This window comes from Pongo abelii, chromosome 2 (assembly GCF_028885655.2).
Source record: "Pongo abelii isolate AG06213 chromosome 2, NHGRI_mPonAbe1-v2.0_pri, whole genome shotgun sequence".
Classification (NCBI taxonomy): Eukaryota; Metazoa; Chordata; class Mammalia; order Primates; family Hominidae; genus Pongo; species Pongo abelii.
The window spans coordinates 185,121,169-185,142,606 of NC_085928.1; the positions used below are offsets into that span (position 1 = coordinate 185,121,169).

Consider the following 21,438-nt stretch of genomic DNA (forward strand, 5'->3'; position numbering starts at 1 on the left):
GATTGAATTAAATGACATGAGTAGATTGGACAGGAGCCTGTCTCTGAGGGTGTAGTCTACAGAGGAGATAATACGGATAAACAAAGGGATTTAAATTCAGTCAGGCAAACCTGGCTTTGAATCTTAGCTCTGTCTGTCATCTGTATTAGGACTTTAGGCACTTGACTAAAGCCCTCTGTGCCTAGTTTCTGAGGGATAATTGTGGTCATCTGGTAGGATATTTGTGAAGATTAAATTAAATGCTGCATTCCACGTACCTAAGTCAGTTCTGGACCTCAGTAATAGGTGTAAGTTATAATGGTAACCATCCATTTAAATAAACACTGAGTACCCATTAGATGTCAGGTATTCAGGTGGGACTAAAAATGTACTATATGCATGAGATCATGTCCCTGTCCTCAGAGAGCTTATAGTCTTCTGGGAATGACAATTATGCAACACACCATAGTGTGCTAAGTACATGATAAAGGCAAGACAGTGTGCAATAGATGCAGATAAAAGGGACACATAACACCACCTTGAGGGGTCAAGGTTAGTTGTCTCAATGGACTGAGATCCAAAAAACAATAATTTGGGATTAACTAAGCAAAGAAGGCAGGTAAAGACTGTTCAGCACAGAGTGAAAAATACATACCATGGGGGGAGGTGCAAGACAAGTGATTGCTGTGAACTAAAACATTACGTTTGGCTGCAGCACGAGTTTAATACAGGGAGTGACATAACGGAGAATGTTGAGATAGACAGGGTCCTCGCTACAAAAGGGAATGCCAGCCATGTAAAGAGGTTTGGGCTTCATGGAAAAGTCAATGGACAGTTATTGAAGTGTTTTTGCAGAAGAAAACAGAGGGAAGATGTTGAGTAAATATGTATATAGGTGTGGTGACACCAGTTGAGCGTGATCCTGTCTCATATCTTACCCTTCTTCTTGGCAGTAAATCACTTAAGATGGGGCAGAAAGGAGGCAAGGAATTATGGGGCAGGTAGGTTTCCACAGAGTGGATAATTTTAAAAAATCAATTCAGTGGGGTTTTGATTGACTATGGGATTGTAGAAGGATTTCAAAATATCATGGAGGATAAAGGAGTCCGTAAACTTGTAATATGGTAGATATGGATGTACACCAGATTTCTTTTCAAGGAGGGAATCACTACTAAGCTGTGGAGAGTGTGTTCAGCACATGGCTTCCTGTTGTTAGCTCAGTCAAAGTCTGCTTTAGGTACATAAAGTCATCTCCCTAATAACTATCTTTCTTCTCCTTGCTTCTGGAGAACCCAAGCTACAAAATGTGTTATCAACCTGAGAATGTTCATAGCTCCTTTTTTTTTCAGCGGTTCTCAACAGGTCAAGTTTAGATGCCAGTTATGGGGACGACTGTTGAAGTCTAGGGTGGAGGTCTGTCATCCAGGTGAAGTAGAAATACAAACTGAAGCAAGAGATAAATTCAAGTCATGAATATGTAGTCTAAATGGTCATAGAGAAGGTGAAGACAGGAGTTTTCAAATAGGGAGAGTAGAGGGTCAGATGATTCCATGAACTATAAGTAAAAGCATCAGTAGCAAAGCTTGACTGGGATATCCAATATGAACTTTGCTAAAAAATTTTAAATATGTATTACAATGTAGAAATCTACATATTTCATAAGAAAGTACAGCAAAGCTACCATAGTGTTTAGAGGATATCGGTTTAGATTGGGTAGAAGGCATACTTACACAGATTGATCTGAGACTACAATGTTGAGGGTATTTATTCTAGTTTCTTTCCTCTCTGGATTCTCAGAGCCTTACCAAACAAATAAACTAATTTTGTGCTAAATGTTTAATGGCTTAATGTGTTCTGCTTTCAGATAATGTTTATTATGTAACAGGGGACTTCACCTTCTTATTCAAATGATCAAGGTATTTTAAGCACTGGCAGAGTGGATGAAGATATAATTTAGAAGGCCAGGAGAATCTTCAGCATCCCTCACAGAACATTTATATGTCACAGTTTTCTCTGAAGATGCAAAAGTATAGCATCAATGCAAAACACCATAGGTGTTTGCATTCTTGTCTTCAGGATTAGTTTAGGAGCTCCAGAAGTCTTATTCATTCTTAAACTACCCTCGACCTCATGCCCAGCACAATGGATGACACATTTTAAGCTCTCAGTACGTGTTTGAAAAATAATGTTTTGTAGCTGTGGCAATGTATTTAGTCTAGTACGATTCTTGCCCTCATTGAATAAATTTAACCATTTTTCATTTGTGCATCTAAGTCTGAGAACTTTTCTAAAGTAAATTAAACAGGATAACAAATGTCATTGTTAAATTTAATATGCTTTAGATTAATGTCATTTATAATTATGTGGAACCTTTGAAACAATTATGTTTTATTTTCAAATGTGCTTTTGCTCATCTATAGACATACTACCCTGACTTTTAACATTTACTGAGGTCTTACTATGTATGTTACTATATATTTTATCTTAATCCTCTCAACAACCTTATGAAGTAGTAGCATTATCTTAATTTTACAAATGTGAAAACCTAGGTACAAGCCTGTGAAGTAATTTGCTTGAAGCTCCTAAAGAGCAGGACTCAGATTTAAACCCATGGATCTGTATCTACAGCCCATCCTATTCCCAACCGTCCTTTATTGCTGCACTTTTTTTAAAAACATAGTTTAAATGATTTCTCCTAGATTTATTGAACTGCACCCTATGTCAGGTAACATTTGCAGTTCTATCTCATTCAGTATTTTATAGAGACAAGTTGGTTCTATGACTGAGTCTTCATTTCATTCTATAAAGATGATAAGTCTTCCATTAATATTTGATTCTTACATGATTTTGGCTATTTGAAATGTATTTTAACTTGTCAAACTCTATTTGAAGAGGGATATGAATACCTGTCATTAGTATATCTTTTCATTTATGCTGTAGGATATTTTTGTACTTTTCTGTCACATTGTAGCTTTTAAAATAATGCATCATCATGTAGATATTGAAAAGTGTTTGTTTTAAAATATATATTTAAATTGGATAATTTTATTCTTCCTTCTAGGGGAAATAATATTGGCCTTGGAGCATGTGGTATTTGGCTAAAAAATTCTGATGCTTGACATCACCACAATATATTATTTGACTTTGGGCAAGGTACTTGCTTCAGCCTCTGCATTCACAAATCGTAATATTTGCCATGAAGGTTTATGACAAGAACTGAATAATTATGCACATGTTCATACACACACACACACACACACACACTCATATGCATAGTACCTAATAGTGTCCATCTTGCGGTTCCTTCACAATATATTTCTCCACATTTTAGTGTACCTAAATATTCAGCATTGTTAATTCATGCAAAGATAAATTGCAGTGATATATGCTAGGCAAAGTAATGAGTATTCCCTTTGATTCTGAAAACCAATTCCGTCCTCTGACAAATTTTAAATTGAGATGCTTTGTGTCACTTCTGAAAAGAGGCTAGTGCAAAACTGCTAACTCTCCTCTATATCAGCTATCAGCAGTTGACAAAAACAGAACAACTTGTTTGGCATCTCAATACAATTTAAATATTGAAACTGCCAGTAATCTAATTGTCAATGTTAGCCAAAAAAAAAAAAAAAAAAAAAAAAAAGACAATTAAACTACCATCACATTTAAAAGTCACCTTTGTAGAGAAGATAGCATAGAATAAGACAGGCCCTTTTAAAATGGGTAAATACACTTTATGGAAAATAATTCATTGAATCCTAAAATCACTGTAAACAAAACATTTTCTGGCACGTGGAAGGCACTCCACAAGGATTTGGGGAATAAATGTATTCTCAAGTTTCTTTTTCTTTAATTATGTGGAAGCTGCAGAAATGGTTACCTCCTTACTCAATGACATATAAGCAGTAAGTAATGGACCTAGGATTTGAATACAGTATATTTAACCTCAAAGCTAGTGTTCCCTCCACTTCACCATGCTGGCTTGCTGTATGCAATACATTATTGTAGAAACAATATTGATATTTTTCTATCTTCATGAAAAATTGAACAAAAGGAAGTTATTTTAAATTTCCATTAGGAGAAATGGAGCAAAATCGTAAATGAGGACTTTTTAAAAGAATTTGAAATAATTTAAAAGAATAATAAAAATATTCGACGTTGGGGCTATTTTTTTAAGATTATTCTGTTTCATTTCCTCTTGAGTTACTAAAGACGGCTATAAAACACTGTCCTTGAATGATGTAAATCAAGAATCAGTCAGCATGCCATAATATTATAAGTTAGAATTCTAAATTCCAGCTTCATGGAATTTTAAAGTTTGCAGAGTAAAAATGGAGAAATAGAAAAAGCCATTGGCCATGCTTGGGTTAATTATTTCATTCTCATAATTTAAATATATCAGCTTCACAAAGTCTCCAATTTAAGATTGATTGGAAAATAGGAATTGATTATTATAGAAAAAGCCCATTCATCAGTGGTTATTCCGAAAAATATATGAGTCAAGTGAGTTTTGTGTTTATTTTTTCTTCTGATTACAAAAGTAATACAGTCTAAAGTGGAAAACACTTTATATTGAGAAAATACACAGAAAGAGTGAAACTTTCTTATGATTGCACAATCCAGAGATGGCCACTTTCAGCACCTTTGAATATTTCCTATGTTTATTCTCACTAAATTTATTCCCCACATGCAGGATCATGCTATATACAGAATTTTGTGTGTTACTTATCTCTGTCATTTTTTCTTCATATTTTTGGGCAGCTCTTCAGGTTTATTCTCTAAATCCCTGATTTTATTTTCCTCCTGTGCCAGTTCTTGTGTTTAATGCCTCCAATGTTGATTTTGATTTTGCCACTGTGTTTTCAGATTTCTTGTAATTTTTACTCATTTAGACAACCATTCTTTGAATCTCAGCCTGTTGCTTCTTCATCTCATACAAGATTACAGCATTTCAAAGAGACTTTGGAATCCTGTATGTTTTCAGTATAGGTTTCAAAATTCTCCTTTACTTCCTAGTAACAAGTGTTTCTTCTTTTTTTAATCAAAAACAGTCCATTTCTTTATTCACCACCATGTTCCTCTTTCCTTGATTTGAGGTGTTATTTTTTAACACTTAACAAATTTTAAATATTTAATTTCATCCCTGGATAGAGAAGGATTTGCGGGGCGGGGGGCGGGTGGGGGCTGTCCTAGCACTTGCTAATAGGCAGGGTAATTTTCCTTAGTCCCCTTATTCTTCATTTAGGTGGTGGCAAAATTTCCCTAGTGAGTACCATGTTTTGATGACTCACATGGATCAATGTTCAGTCACCTCCTCTAGACCTTTTATCTGCAGTGCCCATTGGCTTGGTATCACTTCCTTTAGCTCTCTGAATTTTTAATTTTGTAAATTGCTCTTCTTCTTCCAATTAGATTTAGACAAATTTCTATTTCCCAGTGAGCTACATAGCAGTAGCAGTCAATAAATCTAAACCCACAAACATATATCTGTGTTAAGGACGTTGAACAGGTTGCCTTCAGAATTAACAGAATTGGTTTTCTATGTTTCTATTGGCTTGACGAGCAATGGATGAAACTTATCGGAAAGAAAATGTATTTTTTTTCTTCTTTCATTTGACCTTTCTTAAGCCTAGATTTATGAATTTGGGCTTAAAGATAAAGCTGTTTAGAAGTAGTGCTGAACCAAGGAACTTACTTTGTTCTTGGCTGATTTGCTGATTACCTAAGCATTAAATTTTGTATTACTGTCTTGATACTTCTGTGTATTTTTTACCTGAATTATTGCTATTGCAAAAATAAATGTTTTCTTTTAATTTTACACAAAATTATTACTTTGGCAATAAGGATTTACTGTTCCTTATAATAATTGAACTATTTAAAGTTTTTAATAAAATATATTCTAAAACAATTCTTCCTACCACTTCAAATAATTCAGAAGTTGTTTGAAATGTACTCTCTCTTTTGACAAATATTAATAAACCTCTTCTTTATCATTTCAGACATATAGCTAGGATCAAGTACTGACTGACTCCTGTGGATGTGGAAATTGTTTTCCATGTTTTTGTAGCACACAAATTAGATTAATGTAATTCTCACTTTCCACCTTTGTCAGAATTCTCACTGTAGAAAATGTGACACATACTGTATTTGGTAATAAGTAAGATTCGTGATTCTTACAGAATAGTAAAAAATATCATCAGCTGAAGTCTCCCTATTGGCCTATTATTGTAAATTTTCTTGAATTTTAAATTTGGCTCATGTGTGTCTGTTGACTCTTATATAATCTTCTTCATACAAAATAAATTCAATTCCATCAAAATTTATTTTAGGTAACTATTAGATCACAAAGTGAGTCTCTGGTCTACCCAGAAAAAAGAGAAGGACTGTGGAAAACAATGGAAAATGATTTGAAATAAGCATCAAATATGCACAGTGCCCCCATTTTCACAGCTTTTTTAGAAAAATGAGTAAATATCAGTATTGTGCTTATTTGAGTTTTATAGTCTGAGTTTTCCCCTGTCTGCCCTCTGGTGGGACTACTAATAACTAACTGGCAAGCTAAAATAATTATTGTAGAGAATGCATTAAAAAATTGTAGATAAATCGGAGATGAAATGAAATTCATAGAATATTATTTTTGCTTCACAATGTAGGGCATATAACATATTAATAACAGTGTGCTGGACGAACTAGATTGTGAAAAACGAATGGCTTCAATCACATGAACTAAGAAGAAAAATAATGAAAGAGGCTGAAAGTTACTATTTTACTTCATGATGTGTATATGTTTTCCCCTGTAATTACTTGACAAAATAGTGATAGGAAAACCAATTACTTGACTATTTTGCCTTCCATGTTTGAAATTGCTGGTTTAACTTTTCTCTTTTTGAAAAAGAGAAGGTAGCTTTTTTTTTTTTAACTAAATTTAATTAAATTCCAATTTACTAACATCATGCAGGTACATACTCTTCCCCCAAGATCTGAAATGGATCAGTTATTTTAATGAAAAAAAATGCATATGATGTAAATGGCTAAATTTTAATATAGTCCCCAAATTATTTGCATTTGTGCAAAACTTTCTGGGTAAAAGCACTGATTTTGTCTGTCTCTTCTTTTATGAAAACTCAACTAAGATCTTTTGAAGTAATTCTGTAGTTAAGAAAAGCAAACATGATTTTTAAAAAATAATTTCAAATTTATTTCAGATTCAAGGGATACACATGCAGGTTTGTTACATAGGTACATTGCATGATGCTGAAATTTGGAGTACCCAGGTGGTGTGCAGAGTACCCAATAGGTAGTTTTTCAAATCTTGCCATCCTCCTTTGCTCCCCTTTCTAGTAGTCCCCAGTGTCTATTGTTGCCATCTTTACATCCATCCATACCCAACATTTAGCTCTCACTTATAAGTGAGAACATGCAGTATTTGGTTTTCTGTTCCTGGATTAATTCACTTATGATAATGGCCTCTGGTTGCATCCAAGTTGCTACACAGAACATGGTTTTGTTCTTTTTTTGTGGCTGTGTAGTATTCCATGACATATTATGTACCACATTTTCTTCATCCAGTCTACCACGGATGGGCACCTAGGTTGATTATAAGTCTTCGCTATTGTGAATAGTGCTGCTGTGAACATGTGAGTACATGTCTTTTTGGTAGAACAGTTTATTTTTTGAGGGTGTATATACTCAGTAATGGGATTACTGGGTTGAATGATAGTTCTGTTTTATGTTCTTTGAGAAATCTTCAAACTGCTTTCCGCATTGGCTAAACTAATTTATATTCCCACCAACAGTGTATAAACATTCCCTTTTCTCTGCAGCCTCGTCAGCATCTGTTGTTTCTTGACTTTTTAATAATACCCATTTTGGGCCAGGCGTGTTGGCTCACGCCTGTAATCCTAGCACTTTGGGAGGCTGAGGCAGGTGGATTGCCTGAGGTCAGGAGTTCGAGACAAGCCTGACCAACATGGTGAAACCTCGCCTCTACTAAAAATACAAAAATTAGCCAGGCATAGTGATGGGCGCCTGTAATCCCAGCTACATGGGAGGCTAAGACAGGAGAATCACTTGAACCCAGGAGGCAGAAGTTGCAGTGAGCCAAGACTGGGCCATTGCACTCCAGGCCTGGGCAACAAGAGCAAAACTCTGTCTCAAAATAATAATAATAATAAAATAATAATAATAATAGCCATTCTGACTGGTATGAAATGCTATCTCATTGTGGTTTTGATTTGCATTTCTCTGGTGATTAGTAATTTGATTTTTTAAACATTTTTGTTATCTGCTTGTGTGTCTTATTTTGAGAAGTGTCTGCTCATTTTTTGCCTACTTTTTAATGGGGTTATTTGTCTTTTGCTGTTGAAAGTTCTTTATAGACTGGATATTAGATCTTTGTGGGATGCTTAATTTGTGACTATTTTCTTCAATTAGGTAGGTTGTCTGTTTACTCTGTTGATAGTTTCTTTTGCGGTGCAAAAGCTCTTTAGTTTAATTAGGTCAATTTTCTCAATTTTTGTTTTTGAAGCAGTTACTTTGGAGGACTTGGTCATAAATTTTTTCCCAATGCCCATGTCCACAGTGGTGTTTCCTGGGTTTTCTGCTGGGATTCTTATAGTTTGGGGTCTTACATTTAAATCTCTAATCCATCTTAGTTAGTTTGTTTTTAGATATGATGAAAGGTAGGGGTCCACTTTCATTCTTCAGCATATGGCTAGACAGCTATCTCAGCACCATTTATTAATTAGGGAGTCCTTTCTCCATTGCTTATTTTATTGACTCTGTCAAAGATCAGATGACCGTAAGTGTACAGTTTTATTTATGGGTTCTGTATATGGTTCCATTGGTCTATGTGTCTCTTTTTGTACCAGTACCATTCTGTTTTGTTTGCTGTAGCCTTAGAGAATAGTTTGAAGTCAGGTAATGTGATACATCTGGCTTTTATTTGTTTGTTTGTTTTTACTTAGGATTGCTTTGACTATTCAGGCTCTTTTTTGGGTCCGTAGGAATGTTAGAATATGTTTTTCTAATTCTGTGAAAAATGATGTTTCTAGTTTCATAGGAATAACACTGAATCCATAGATTGCTTTGGGCAGTATGAGCATTTTAATGATATTGATTTTTCCTATGCATGAGCACACAGTGTTTTTCCTTTTTTTGTGTGTCATCTGTGATTTCTTTCAGCAGTGTTTTGTAGTTCTCATTGCAGACATCTTTCACCTCCTTGGTTAGATATTTTTATTTTATCATTGTGCCTATTATAAATTGGATAAACAAACCTGTTTTAAAATGTTTAGTTAAGCATAGATATTTTACATTTAAATTGTCAAAATATGTTTGTGATTGTCAACTTTTAATTTAGTAAAATAAGAAAAATGAACTATGATCAATTCATTGTTTCATAAACTGAGGCCTATTTTAACATCAAAAAGGAAAGACAGTCTCAAATTTTAGGAATTGCACCTAATTGTATTAAGCATTTTATTAAAAATCACGTCTCCTAATCAAGGTGTTGATGTGAAAACATCAAACACCACACTGTGTAACTAACCTACCACAGTCTAGCTAAAACATTAGCTATATCTTTTCTAAGAAATAATATTTTCTTATTTATACAAAACCCTTTGGTTAGTTGCCATGACAGCAGGATGTCATATATTTGAGGATAATTCATGACACACTTTTGGTTTATAATTATTTTCCTTCTTTTATTAGTGATACTAAATGTTAGAGTTTTTGTTCCTTCCACTTAAAACAGTTATAAAAATGTCTATCAGTAGCACCAAAGTGGTGGCTTGAACCTGAACAGATTCAATTCATCATTAGAGAAAACCATTTCCTCTTTATGGAACCGGATTAGTGCAGTATGGTATTTAAAATCTTGGACTCCAGAAAGCCACCGGCTTCTGCTGAAGTATTCAGACAAAGACTCTTGGAAGCGGGCCAGGTTTGTGCAATGCTCAAACCCATTGCTTACGTGTTTGACAGTAACATCTGGTAGCAACAGATGCTCAATTCTGGAGAGCCATAATTATTTTGAGAGAAGGAGAAGTTGTCTTACACAGTTATTATCATGCTACTACCTCAGGTATTAGAAAGAGGCAATCATTTTATACTTCCCTGGCAGCATATGTTTTCTCAATTTTGCAGATGAAATTTCTAGATCATATACATCGTGAGATTAAGAATCTTTCTATGTTTTTAAACAATAGGTTTCAAAAGAGCATAAGGGATCAGATGCAAATGTTTTGTTGCCTCCGTTTTCCTGTCTAAAAGCCATTGAGGTAGGTGCCAAAAAATTCATGGCTAGCCTATTACAAATAAAAGTTGATAGCAATACCTCTCTTGGTTTCACACTCTATCCTGGAGCCAGTCATAAATAAGACTGTCAGATTTTGTACCAATGATTTTTTTTTTTCTTAGCTTTGTTTATCTCAGCAGTTAAGAATTCCCTTTTTCCATTTTTTTTCTGTCTCAGACAGATTATTATTAAAAAGGATATGACAGGTGCCAGTGCATCTATATGTTGTTTGTCTTTTGGAGCAATATCTTATATGGTGAGTGCACCCACAAAAATAGTTGTTTGATCACGTTTACCTTCAGAAATCAGAAACTGAAATTTATACTTTGGTAGTATAGCCAGTTCGGATAGCCTGCCTTAATTTGCATTCATTTGTCATAGCTAATGGGAACAAGTAATGGTCATTTTTAAGGGGTATAAAGATTATCAGGGTAGGCATTTTCAGGTACAAATTTCACCTCCCTTCTGCTGCTCACTCTGAAATTCTGAATACAAAGCTACCATTCATTGATTTATACATTCTTTGTTTCATCAAACATTAATCATAGCCTACAATATAAAAGGTATTCTGGGAGGTGTCAAATACACAGTAGTGAGTGAAAAAGGCATAATCCCTGCCCTCCTGTAGTTTATAGATTAGTCATAGGACTTACAAATTCAAATGCCTTCAGGGCCAAGCAGGTAAAGATGATGAGTAAGGCTGTGAATATAAGCCTATAATTAGTGCTGGGGGTTGTAGCTGAAGGAGAGTGATTGTTCTACTGGATGGAATTGAAATTTAAAATTTGTTTAAACAATGAATCATACTTACCAAAATAAAAAGACATACCTGTAGTCTGAGCACTTTATTTGGCTGGCACTCCACCCATGAGACTGAGCTTCTGGTCTTGAATCAGAGAAGGGATGTCCCAGAGACTGTGAGATCTGCGTCTGCATTTACAAGCTGGTTTTCTCACTTACCGCATATCATGTGATCAACAACTGGGCAGGCAGACACCTTGGGGAAGTCAGCTATGGAAGCCAGGATGAGTTGTCAAGTTCTTATTCACAGAGCAACCACATGTAACTGGCTGAATAGACGGCCTATCTTAGGCACTCGTGGTCTACCATTGACTGGTGTTCATGTTGGTTACACTGAACTGCTGTCTGCTCAGATTACATTCAGCAGTTCTGGCTGATATACTGGTTTGCTTTATTGGTAGTGACTTTTATCCAATTAACATCTGATTTATTATCATATAAACTGGGAATTGTCTTTTAATTCATAGCAAATAGTTTAATTGTTTTCTAAAGGGTGAACTGTCATGAGCTTACTTTAATGTGAATGTAGGTCAGACTATCTGTGGGCCAGGAGTCTCCAAACTGTTCAGCTGACCATCATAGCAAAATGAAACAAACAAACAACAACAACCAAAAAAACCCAATAATGATTTGACTACCCATCATACATACATAGATGCACATGTATACATACTACTCGACTTTATGGAAATTTAAAAACCTATGTAAAAAATAGAAATTTTTAAATGAATGAAATATCATCAAAGGCTATGGATTAAATAATAGTAACAATAAAAAGAATAAATCATAGCAACACCAAAAAATGGCTGGCATTTATTTGAGTGCCTATTACCTTCTAGATGCATCATCAGTGAAGGGAACATAGTAATTATGAAATGTATTTTATAACTTATTCTATCATATAATAAAACCGTTAATGTCTACTACAGTGATGCCATTCTTTTTTGCTGTTTAACAGATTGAAAGTAATGTCTTCCTTGTAGTTTGTATTTATTTTTAATAGCTGTTGTCAATCGGGTATTGGCTAATTAGTCTTCTTGTATAAGTTGGTTCATCATTGATGAATGGTTTATAAGTAGGGTTATATTGTAGGATGTTATCAACAGTAATTCCAAAACTTTGAAAAGAAAATTTGGCACGATAATGTAATAAGGAGATCATAATGTAATAAAGATATCTAGTTTTCTGTAAGAAAAATAACAACATTACATCATGTTTCTAAGATCATAGATCTAGTTATTTGCCCTTGTCCCTAATAGGCCATCCCATGGTAAATTAATCTAATACAAAGTTCTTTTATAGTATGAATATCAAAATATTGTGAATAAAAAGTTACACAACTTTTGATTGTTTCCTTCTGCTATGGTGCATGAAAAATTAGGACTATGATACTTATAATAATGATGCTTATACTATTATTTATACTTTTTTATGTATGTGGGTACATAATTCCTAGGGAAGATTAAAGAGAACTGGCACACCAAAAATATTATATAGAAGTGAAACAAGGATCTGGTAGTGGTGGGGAAATATAATATGGATATTTAACAATTGCTACATTATGTAGAATTCTAATGTATTGTCTGGGAGCAGTGGCTCATGCCAATAATCCCAGCACTTTGGGAGGCCGAGGCAGGTGAGTCACCTGAGGTCAGGAGTTCGAGACCAGCCTGAGCAACATGGTGAAACCCCGTCTCTATTAAAAATACAAAAAATTAGCTGGGCTTGGTGGCAGGCACCTGTAATCCTAGCTACTCAGGAGGCTGAGGCAGGAGAATTGCTTGAACCCAAGAGGCAGAGGATGCAGTGAGCTGAGATCCAGACAGAGTGAGACTCTGTCTCAAAAAAAATAAAATAAAATAAAAATTCTAATGTATCTAAGTATGTTCCCAATAGAAGGTACCCAGAGAAACCATGAAACTTTATTATAAAATAGAAAATTACACATTCATAAGTAACAAATAACTTCTAACATTGATATGCATACCTATCTCTTATATTTTCATATTTCTTATTTTCTCTTGTATTTTTATTCTTTGAGAATCTGTATGTCTTAGTACCAGGAAGTATACAACTTACCTCTTAAAGATCTACCTCTGAAATTTCTCCTGCGGAATTGCTCAAAACCTTAAAGGTTTACACGTTTCAAATGGTGTCTAGCTTTTCCAGCCAAATGGAGGGAGAGATAAAAGCCTGCTCCTCCCAGTCTCCAGCTGCTGTTGCTTTTCTGTACTATGTCATATCAGTGTTGAAGACGGGACTGCCCATCTAACAAATGATGTTCTGTGATGCAGTGAGGCCTACCTTACCTACAAGCAGTTAAGGTCAGCTTGATTCCATGAAAGGACACTTGCACTGTCTCAGTTGGAGGTTGCCCTGTGCATGTCTTAAAGGATGCAGCTCTTCATATACAGTTTTTTAGTTCACATATGGAACCTTGTCCGTGGGTCCCTTTCTGCTGTAGGGACACTGGGCCAGCACTGATCTAACTTTTCCCACATTATAAACCCCAAATTACTATTGTGAATACATTTTAGGGTTCAAGTAAATTTAAGTTTTAAACAGTTTAAACAGAATTTCATGCTATATTGACAGAAGAGATCACCACTCATTATGTGATATCAAAAAAGTAAGGTAAGGAAGAGCTATGTTAGTCTGGCCCAGTCTGACTGAGCAGGACAAACTCCTGGTGTCATTTAGTTTATTGGCATGTAGATTACTGAAATAGGGGTGTGTTGACTTAGGCCTTGGAAGCTTTTTCACTACAGTGAGTATACTGCTGATTGACTGTCTTTCAAAGAGTGAGGCTGTCATTGATTTGTTGGCTTTCAGAGGCCGTTCACTAAAGGGAGCTGTCATGGGGGAGGGACAGCATTAGGAGATATACCTAATGCTAAATGACGAGTTAATGGGTGCAGCACACCAGCACAGCACATGTATACATATGTAACTAACCTGCACATTGTGCACATGTACCCTAAAACTTAAAGTATAATAATAATTTTTAAAAAAATTTAAAACCAGTTGTGAAACTGTAAAGCAATTAGACTTTTTCTAAACATATGGGGATTTAAAAAATTCTCATCTTTTTTCCCCAAAATGGAACTTTTCACTTGATTTATAGGAACTCTTTTGAGGGGATTTACCCAGAGTTTACTCAAAGTGACTCCTTCTTTGAAGTGGTGGCCAGTGTAACTTAATTTTCTAAATCATAGTTTCTAGGTGATTTCAATATGCATATACCTATTTTTCATATCTGAGGCTACCTTTAATGATTTCAAGGAGATTTTCTGGGACCTTTATCACTAGAAAAAATTCTATGAAAACCATATATCATTTCTGTTGCATTATCCTACTGGACTATGAAGATTGAACCCATTAATTATAAGCATAATAATATGGAAAATTATCTGTCTATCCAAAAAAGGTAAATCTTAATTCTTATAGAGGCAACATACTGTTTAAGTTAAGAGCATAGATTTTAAAGGACAGATTATCTGTCACCTACTTGATAGGTAACCTTGAGAAATTTATTTAATCCCTCTTTCCTTATCTGTAAAATGGAAGTAAAATATTACCTTTGTTATTGGGTTGTTATTAGGATTAAATAAATTATTATCTGCAAAACATTTAGGACATCCTAATACATAGTGCTATGTAAGAACAGTGTGTGTATACTTGCTTGTTTTTATTATTAATAATATCACAGATTCTTAAAGCCATTTTACTTCTGGATAGTTGAGAAGATAGGAAAAAAGCTTTTCAACTTGTCATCGTGTTTGCTATATTTTTCTTACTTCTGAGGAATAATGATGGATGTCTTTAGCACTTAAACTGTGAAGAATTAAGAATGTAGATAAATTAAACAAAATATAGCACAGGGAGCAAAATCTCAAATGTCTGTTTACTTCTGATGAAAGCCACTGTTTGAGAGGATTTGTGGCAAATCACAGTAATGTCTTTACTCCATACCCCTGTTATTTTAAAAAATAAAGGAATTTCAGAATGGACAAGAGCAAGCTTTAGTTAAATACAAAGGGATAAAATGTCAGAAAGAAGAGTTGATGGTGTGTGAAAAAATGAAAAGGATTCCCTCAGATTTTCTTCTCATGGGGATATTACAAATTGACTGCATTCGTATGACCTTGAGGGTTTTAAAAACCCATCTCAGTCAGTGGTCCTCCACTCTAGCTGCGTGTAACAAACCCCTGTAGAGGTAACAAAACATAGGATGCCTGAGTCCCATCTCAGGTCTCTGGGGCGGTGGGGTCTGGGTATCAGCAGTTACCAGGAGAGTTTCAGAGCTCTCCAGAAGAATGTAAAGTGCAACTGGGGCTGAGAATCGCTGAAATATTCCAGGTATTCCTTGGCTAGTGAGTACCTGTTTTGTGTAACAGCTGTAGCAGTTGCCCCTTTGACACGTTCTTCTTTACCAGGTGTAACTTGTTTACCTAAACGTTGGCACTGGTGCTGTCAGAATCGAAGTGACAAAAAACCAACCTGGCTAGCAAACCAGAGCCTTCACCACAGCAAAACTAGTTCAGGAAGCTTCCGGTAATAAGGAATGGGAGAATAAGATTAATGACAATCTTTATGTTGGGAATTAATTCATGGTACTTTAAGTGGATAGTGAGATTTTCTTTTCTTTTTTTCGTACTGATGATCTTTTCTATTTGCTTTATGCTGTGTCTTGAATACAGTTATGTATGTGTGATTATTAGTCATCCTGTTTTAATAAATAGTTTATATTTCTGTAGATATTTATGACTATTACATTTAGAAAATGTAGCCAGTGTTCCCCAATAACTGGGCATTGGAATCATCTCAGAGGCTTTTAAAAGAGACAAATCTTTGGGCCTCATCCAAAGCGACTGAATCAGAACTTCGGAGGTGTAAGACAAGCATTGTGATGTTTTTTAAACAAAACTCCCCACCTAACGGTAATGTCCATCCAAGTTTGAGAACCACTTGTACGAGAGATGCAGATAAAGCACTGAGAAAAAAACAAAGGAAAAGGAAACAAATGCATATTAAAATTTAGCAAACATTTCGAGGAAACAGTGGAATATATTCTTACAGAAGAAGTATAATGTCTCTTTGAAGGTGTTTATTTACAAAGTGGTAGGTAAAATTCAGATCCGTCAAAATTTAAGAAGGTGGAGTAAATGACCCTTTGAGTTAGTGTTAGACTAAAGGTTCTTGTTTTCAAATTTAAATGGTTGTGAGGGAGGAGCAAATACTTATTCTTCCACATTTGAAGCTATCCCAGAACCTGAGTAAAATACTGAGGAGAATCATGGATTTAAAATGAGACCAGAATGCTTTTGATGCGTGTTAGATTTCATGTTCTTTATTCTCAGACAAATCTTTAGATAAATAGCTCTACTACCTCAGTGAAGATAGTATTATTAATGTTTTGCATGAGTGAAGTTCATTATTCGAAGATGAAATATGTGATTAGTGTCTATTGAATTACTTATAATGTGATCAATGATTGATTATGCTTATTATTTCCTACATTGCTTTTTTATTTGAACACTGTTGAAATCATACTCCTCACAGCTTTGAAAGGTATAAAAAAAGAGATATTCTGCAATTTGGTATAGTAAACTAATGTATCCTATATTTTTGTGTTATTTTACAGTGACATTTAATGATGAAATATTGATTAGTTAAATATTATTCTTTATTAAAGTACTAAATTTCTGGTAGAAAAAGTAGTAGACTGTCTGTCCTTCAAAAATGCTGACCAGAGGACTTCTGGAACTAGCTCATCTAGCAATAACAACTTAGAACTTCTCATGGGATTGTGGGTATCACATACATAGGTTTATACAGCTGACCTACAGAAAAGTGGGGAAGAGGTACCTCTAGACCTATTGTGTGCAAATTAAAAAATAGATGTTTAAAATTAGTTAACCTCTTGTATCTCACCTACCTGGGTTCAGTATAAAAGAGCTAGTCAAGTCAGGTCCAACACACTGTCTTAACTCCATTATGAAGTTTCTTTACATAACAAAGCCACGGCCACCGAGTCACATTCGGCCTTTCTTTCTCTTTCTTTCTCTTTGTTTTTAAAATAGAAGGGAAAGAAATCCTAGCAATTGCTGCCAAATTACCTGTCTTCTTTCAGTCTTTTAGAAAGTATGGAAAATTTTTAGTATGTACTTAGTTAAAATAAGTCATTAAAATACTTTTTTAAGCTAAAGTTATAAAATTGAACAGACTTATATTAACCTTGGAAGTGTCTACCTCCAGTTGCTCCTGTGAATTCTATCACCAGGATAGGAAAAGATTTTCTAAATCTAAATAAAATACAGCATGAACTGCAGACAGCAGCATTGTGTATTTGTAAAAGCTGGAATTTTTAATTAAATATGAGATCAAATCTTGCTTAAGTGTTTTTCTATTTTACATATCTTTCAATTCTCAAAACACCAGTTTTATCATTTGTAAAATGTAAAGAATAATACCAGAGTTGCTATGATTAGCAGATATATTATTTGTAAATAACCTGACACACAGTAAGCATTAGGTAATAAATGGGCGTTATTTATGTTTTAATTATGTGTATCTGTAAAATTTACAATTAAACAACTCTGAATTAGCCTCCTTATTAGGAAAGGCTCTAAGCTTGATTTGGACATCTATTCTTCCATCCACATTTGAACAGTAATGTCATAGGATCAGCTTGCTGTCACTTACCATCTATACAGCCCCAAAACCTAGTTGAAAATGAAGAGGAACAAGAAATCATGCCATTAACTGGGATTTCCCAGTTGATTTTCATCTCTCCATGTTTAACTAGAAAGTTATCTCATAGAACAGTGTCTATCCTTTGGGACAGATGTAATTCAATGCAATTCCAGATGGTGATTAACAGTTTCCTAAATAACTCACAGAACTGAAGTTGATCAACATACAGAATTTATTTCCTACCTGGTCGTGAATGGACTGTAATTTATCAAAATCTAATTTTCCTGAAAAATTAAAATTAAAAGTTCATTCTAATACTCCAAACATCGAAACCAAAGGAGTTCTAGAAAAGGCTTATGTAACTTTTAAGATTTTTATTAAAGAACTTTGTAGAAGAAACATAGTCTTCCGTTACCTAAATCTGTTAGTTTTTGAGGAGTTTTCTTGAGACCTGGAACCAGAATCTAGGTAGAATCATTTATTTCTTCAGTCACCAAACATTTGTTTTGTGCCTATTATGTGTAAGGTACACTCAGAGTCTAGCTAAGTCATATTCAATATTCCATATCACAGTGCTTTAGGCACATGTCAGTAGGGTTACTTTTTTTTTTTTTTTTTTTACCTCATTTGGCAATCAGAGAGACCATTTCTATTTCAAAATAAGGACAATTTTCACCCCAAGTAGAAAAAGCAAGAACACTGTGGTTTATAATATTCCATTTAGCATGAATGTTACACTATTTTGAATTGGTAAATGGCTTTACTCAACAAGTAAAGCCATCATCAGGAACCCAAAACTTGATGGTACAGTGCATTTTTCAGGTAAAGAGATGCATTGGACCTGTTTGAAAATTGGGGAATAGAACTTTTGGATTCCATCTTTACTTCAAATTATTTACTCTGAAAGTAGTTGTATAATCAGGACATATCAGAAGAAAAATAAGTGAAGTAAAAAATAGAGATGATATATTTGGCTTTATAAAGTATTTTGATAATTTTAAGAAAGCTAATCACACTATTTTAAATAATTTTTGTCTTCTGAGCTCCAATGCTTAAAATATAAATATAAATAGCAATTTTTTTTGCAGTGAAGATTTTTCTGCCAAGAAAAAGGAGCAAAGAGAATTTCTAATTGAAAATTAGAAAAAATAGGAAAAACAGGCTCTTGAAATTGTCAGAAAATATGAGCAAAGTTAAATGTTTGAAAGTATCCTAATTTGATAATGAATGTATTGGAATGATCCAAATCTAAAAAATTATATGCTCATTGAAAACAGATTATAAAAAGAAAATTTACTAAACTTTCACTGTTAGCCATTTTCTATTTTTGAACATATGTTAATCAGAATAAACATGTGATAAAGTTGTCATTAGTGAATTTTTACATGATTTTTTAAGTTTTAGAAATCAAATTAAGAGATAAAGGAAAAAGCATATTAATTTAAGAATTCAATTTGGATTCCAACAAAACCATATAAATTCAGACTGAATTTTTAGCTTGACAAAGATGGATGACTAAATTATTTTAGATTAATGTGTTCTCAATTTTATTTTCAGATATGCAATTAGCTACAAGTGCAATGAAAAAAATCAGCCAATCATATTTGCAAGATTCTCACAAAAGTGTAAACAAGAAATCTTAAAGGAAAGTCTTGTGTTTGATTGATATCAAAACTACAAGGACCAACTTAACCAGAATTAAAGAAGTATATTTGCAGCAAAAAGCAACTGATTTGAGTAGTGTGTGTCTCTGAGCCTATAAAGATGCTCCAAATGGGAATTGAAACTGTATTAGAGTTGTAGTCAAGTTTGAGAAAGAAGGGTTAAGAGTTTTGTTTTGCATACACACACATCATAATATATATCTTTGAATTTAGCCTTCATGAGATTTTTGACAGGAAGTGAAATCATTTTGTAATCTCTCTAATATTTTCATCACTTTTAGTGCCCAATTTATGCAATGCATCTGGGATAACACCAACAATTTTTCAAAATCTTTTATAGGTAGTTCAAAGCTGTTGCATAAAGGAATATTTTTGGTTTCTTGAAACTACATGGGACTATTTAAAATAATGAATTAGTGTAGTACCTACGTAGTTTTGTGGTAGTTTTTTAAGATTATTGAAGTAATAAAAGATGTAGCAAATGATTTCCTTCCTTCCCTCGCTCCCTCCCTCCCTTCCTTCCCTCCCTCCCTCCCTCCCTTCCTTCCTTCCTCTCTCTCTCTCTTTTCTTTTTCTTTTTCTTTTCTTAGAGTCTTGCTCTGGTGCCCAGGCTGGGGTGCAGTGGCAGGATCTCAACTCACTGCAGCCTCTTCCTCCCAGCTTCAAGCAATTCTCCTGTGTCAGCCTTCCTAGTAGCTGGGATTACAGGCATGTGCTACCACTCCTGGCTATTTTTTTTTTTTTTTTTTTTTTTTTTTTAGTTTTAGTAGAGATGGGGTTTTGCCGTGCTGGCCAGGCTGGCCTCGAACTCCTAACCTCAAATGATCCACCCACCTCAGCCTCCCAAATTGCTGGGATTACAAGTGTGCGTCACTTTGCTAGGGCACAAGTGACTTTCTTGAAATTAAAGTGATATTCACTCGCACATAGGTCACCAGTACAGTGGTAGATTTGATTATATAATAAATTGTTCCCAATATTAGCTACCAATTTTGAATTGATCTTTTGTTTAAATTTGTTTTACAAGGGGCTAAATATAGCAGTTGTTTACAAAAGGCTTATAAGTAAAATTTTAAAAATATATATTATATGTGTATCTTTTCTTTCTTTCTTTTTTTTTGAGATAGAGTTTTGCTCTTGTTGCCCAGACTAGAGTGCAATGATACGATCTCGGCTCACCGCAACCTCCACCAACCGGGTTCAAGTAATTCTCCTGCCTCAGCCTCCAAAGTAGCTGGGATTACAGGCATGCACCTCCACGCCTGGCTAATTTTGTATTTTTAATAGTGACAGGGTTTCTCCATGCTGATCAGGCTGGTCTCGAACTCCCAACCTCAGGTGATCTGCCCGCCTTGGCCTCCCAAACTGCTGGGATTACAGGCGTAAGCCACTGTGCCCAGTGTGTCTTTTCTTATAAAAGTATAAGCAATACTTAATTGCTTACCTGTAAGAAATAATGATTAATTCAAAATATTTGTAACAAAGATAAATAATTATAATCTTGAATAGTCTCCAGGAGTTTCAAAGTTAAAAAAACTGTCACCATTTTGGGAGATATCAAATTTTTTGAAAAAGAACTTATGCCAATTTGGAAGTTATCTTTTTTCTTATATTTTATCAGTAGTAAGTCATGAAATTAATATTTATTTCCAAGGATTAGCTCTGTATCAGTATATTTGTATTTGTATTTTTAAGAAGATGATTATAATAAAAGAAAATGTGTCTTGGAATTCCTATTTCGGTGGGATAGTCATTAAGTGAATTTAATCAAATATGTGCAAAAATTTTACAAAAAAGTACATATAGAAGCATAGAACTTCAATTACACCACAACCACAAAAAGATAACCATAAATGATTATCTATAATCATTTCATTGTAATGAGTTTGGTTGTGTCTGTTCTCCATGGCTTTTACAGTAATGATTTAGGCATCATAGATCTGATGAGAGTCCAGGTTCTTGTCTCCAAGCAACGGAAGCCAACTTTTGCTAACTTAAGCA

At 34.4% G+C, this 21,438-nt stretch overlaps 1 protein-coding gene and 2 long non-coding RNA genes across 20 annotated transcripts in view; 2 read left to right on the forward strand and 1 right to left on the reverse strand.

Moving 5' to 3' along the window:
• The window catches only part of LOC129058729 (uncharacterized), a 33,673-nt gene extending 13,541 nt beyond the window's left edge, over positions 1-20,132 (forward strand). For all 5 annotated transcript variants that reach the window (XR_008524057.2, XR_008524056.2, XR_008524058.2 and 2 more), the window contains 2 exons: positions 10,188-10,259; positions 19,331-20,132. This is a non-coding gene — a long non-coding RNA (uncharacterized LOC129058729). The remainder of the gene's footprint in view (positions 1-10,187; positions 10,260-19,330) is intronic.
• Positions 1-21,438, forward strand: part of NAALADL2 (N-acetylated alpha-linked acidic dipeptidase like 2) — a 1,370,084-nt gene that overhangs the window by 704,775 nt on the left and 643,871 nt on the right. The gene's annotated exons all lie outside the window — the stretch shown is intronic.
• LOC129058730 (uncharacterized) lies at positions 9,061-13,310 on the reverse strand. Its single transcript, XR_008524063.2, has 3 exons — positions 13,157-13,310; positions 11,106-11,287; positions 9,061-9,230 (listed from the first exon to the last, which is right to left on the reverse strand). It is a non-coding gene; the product is annotated as an uncharacterized LOC129058730 (long non-coding RNA).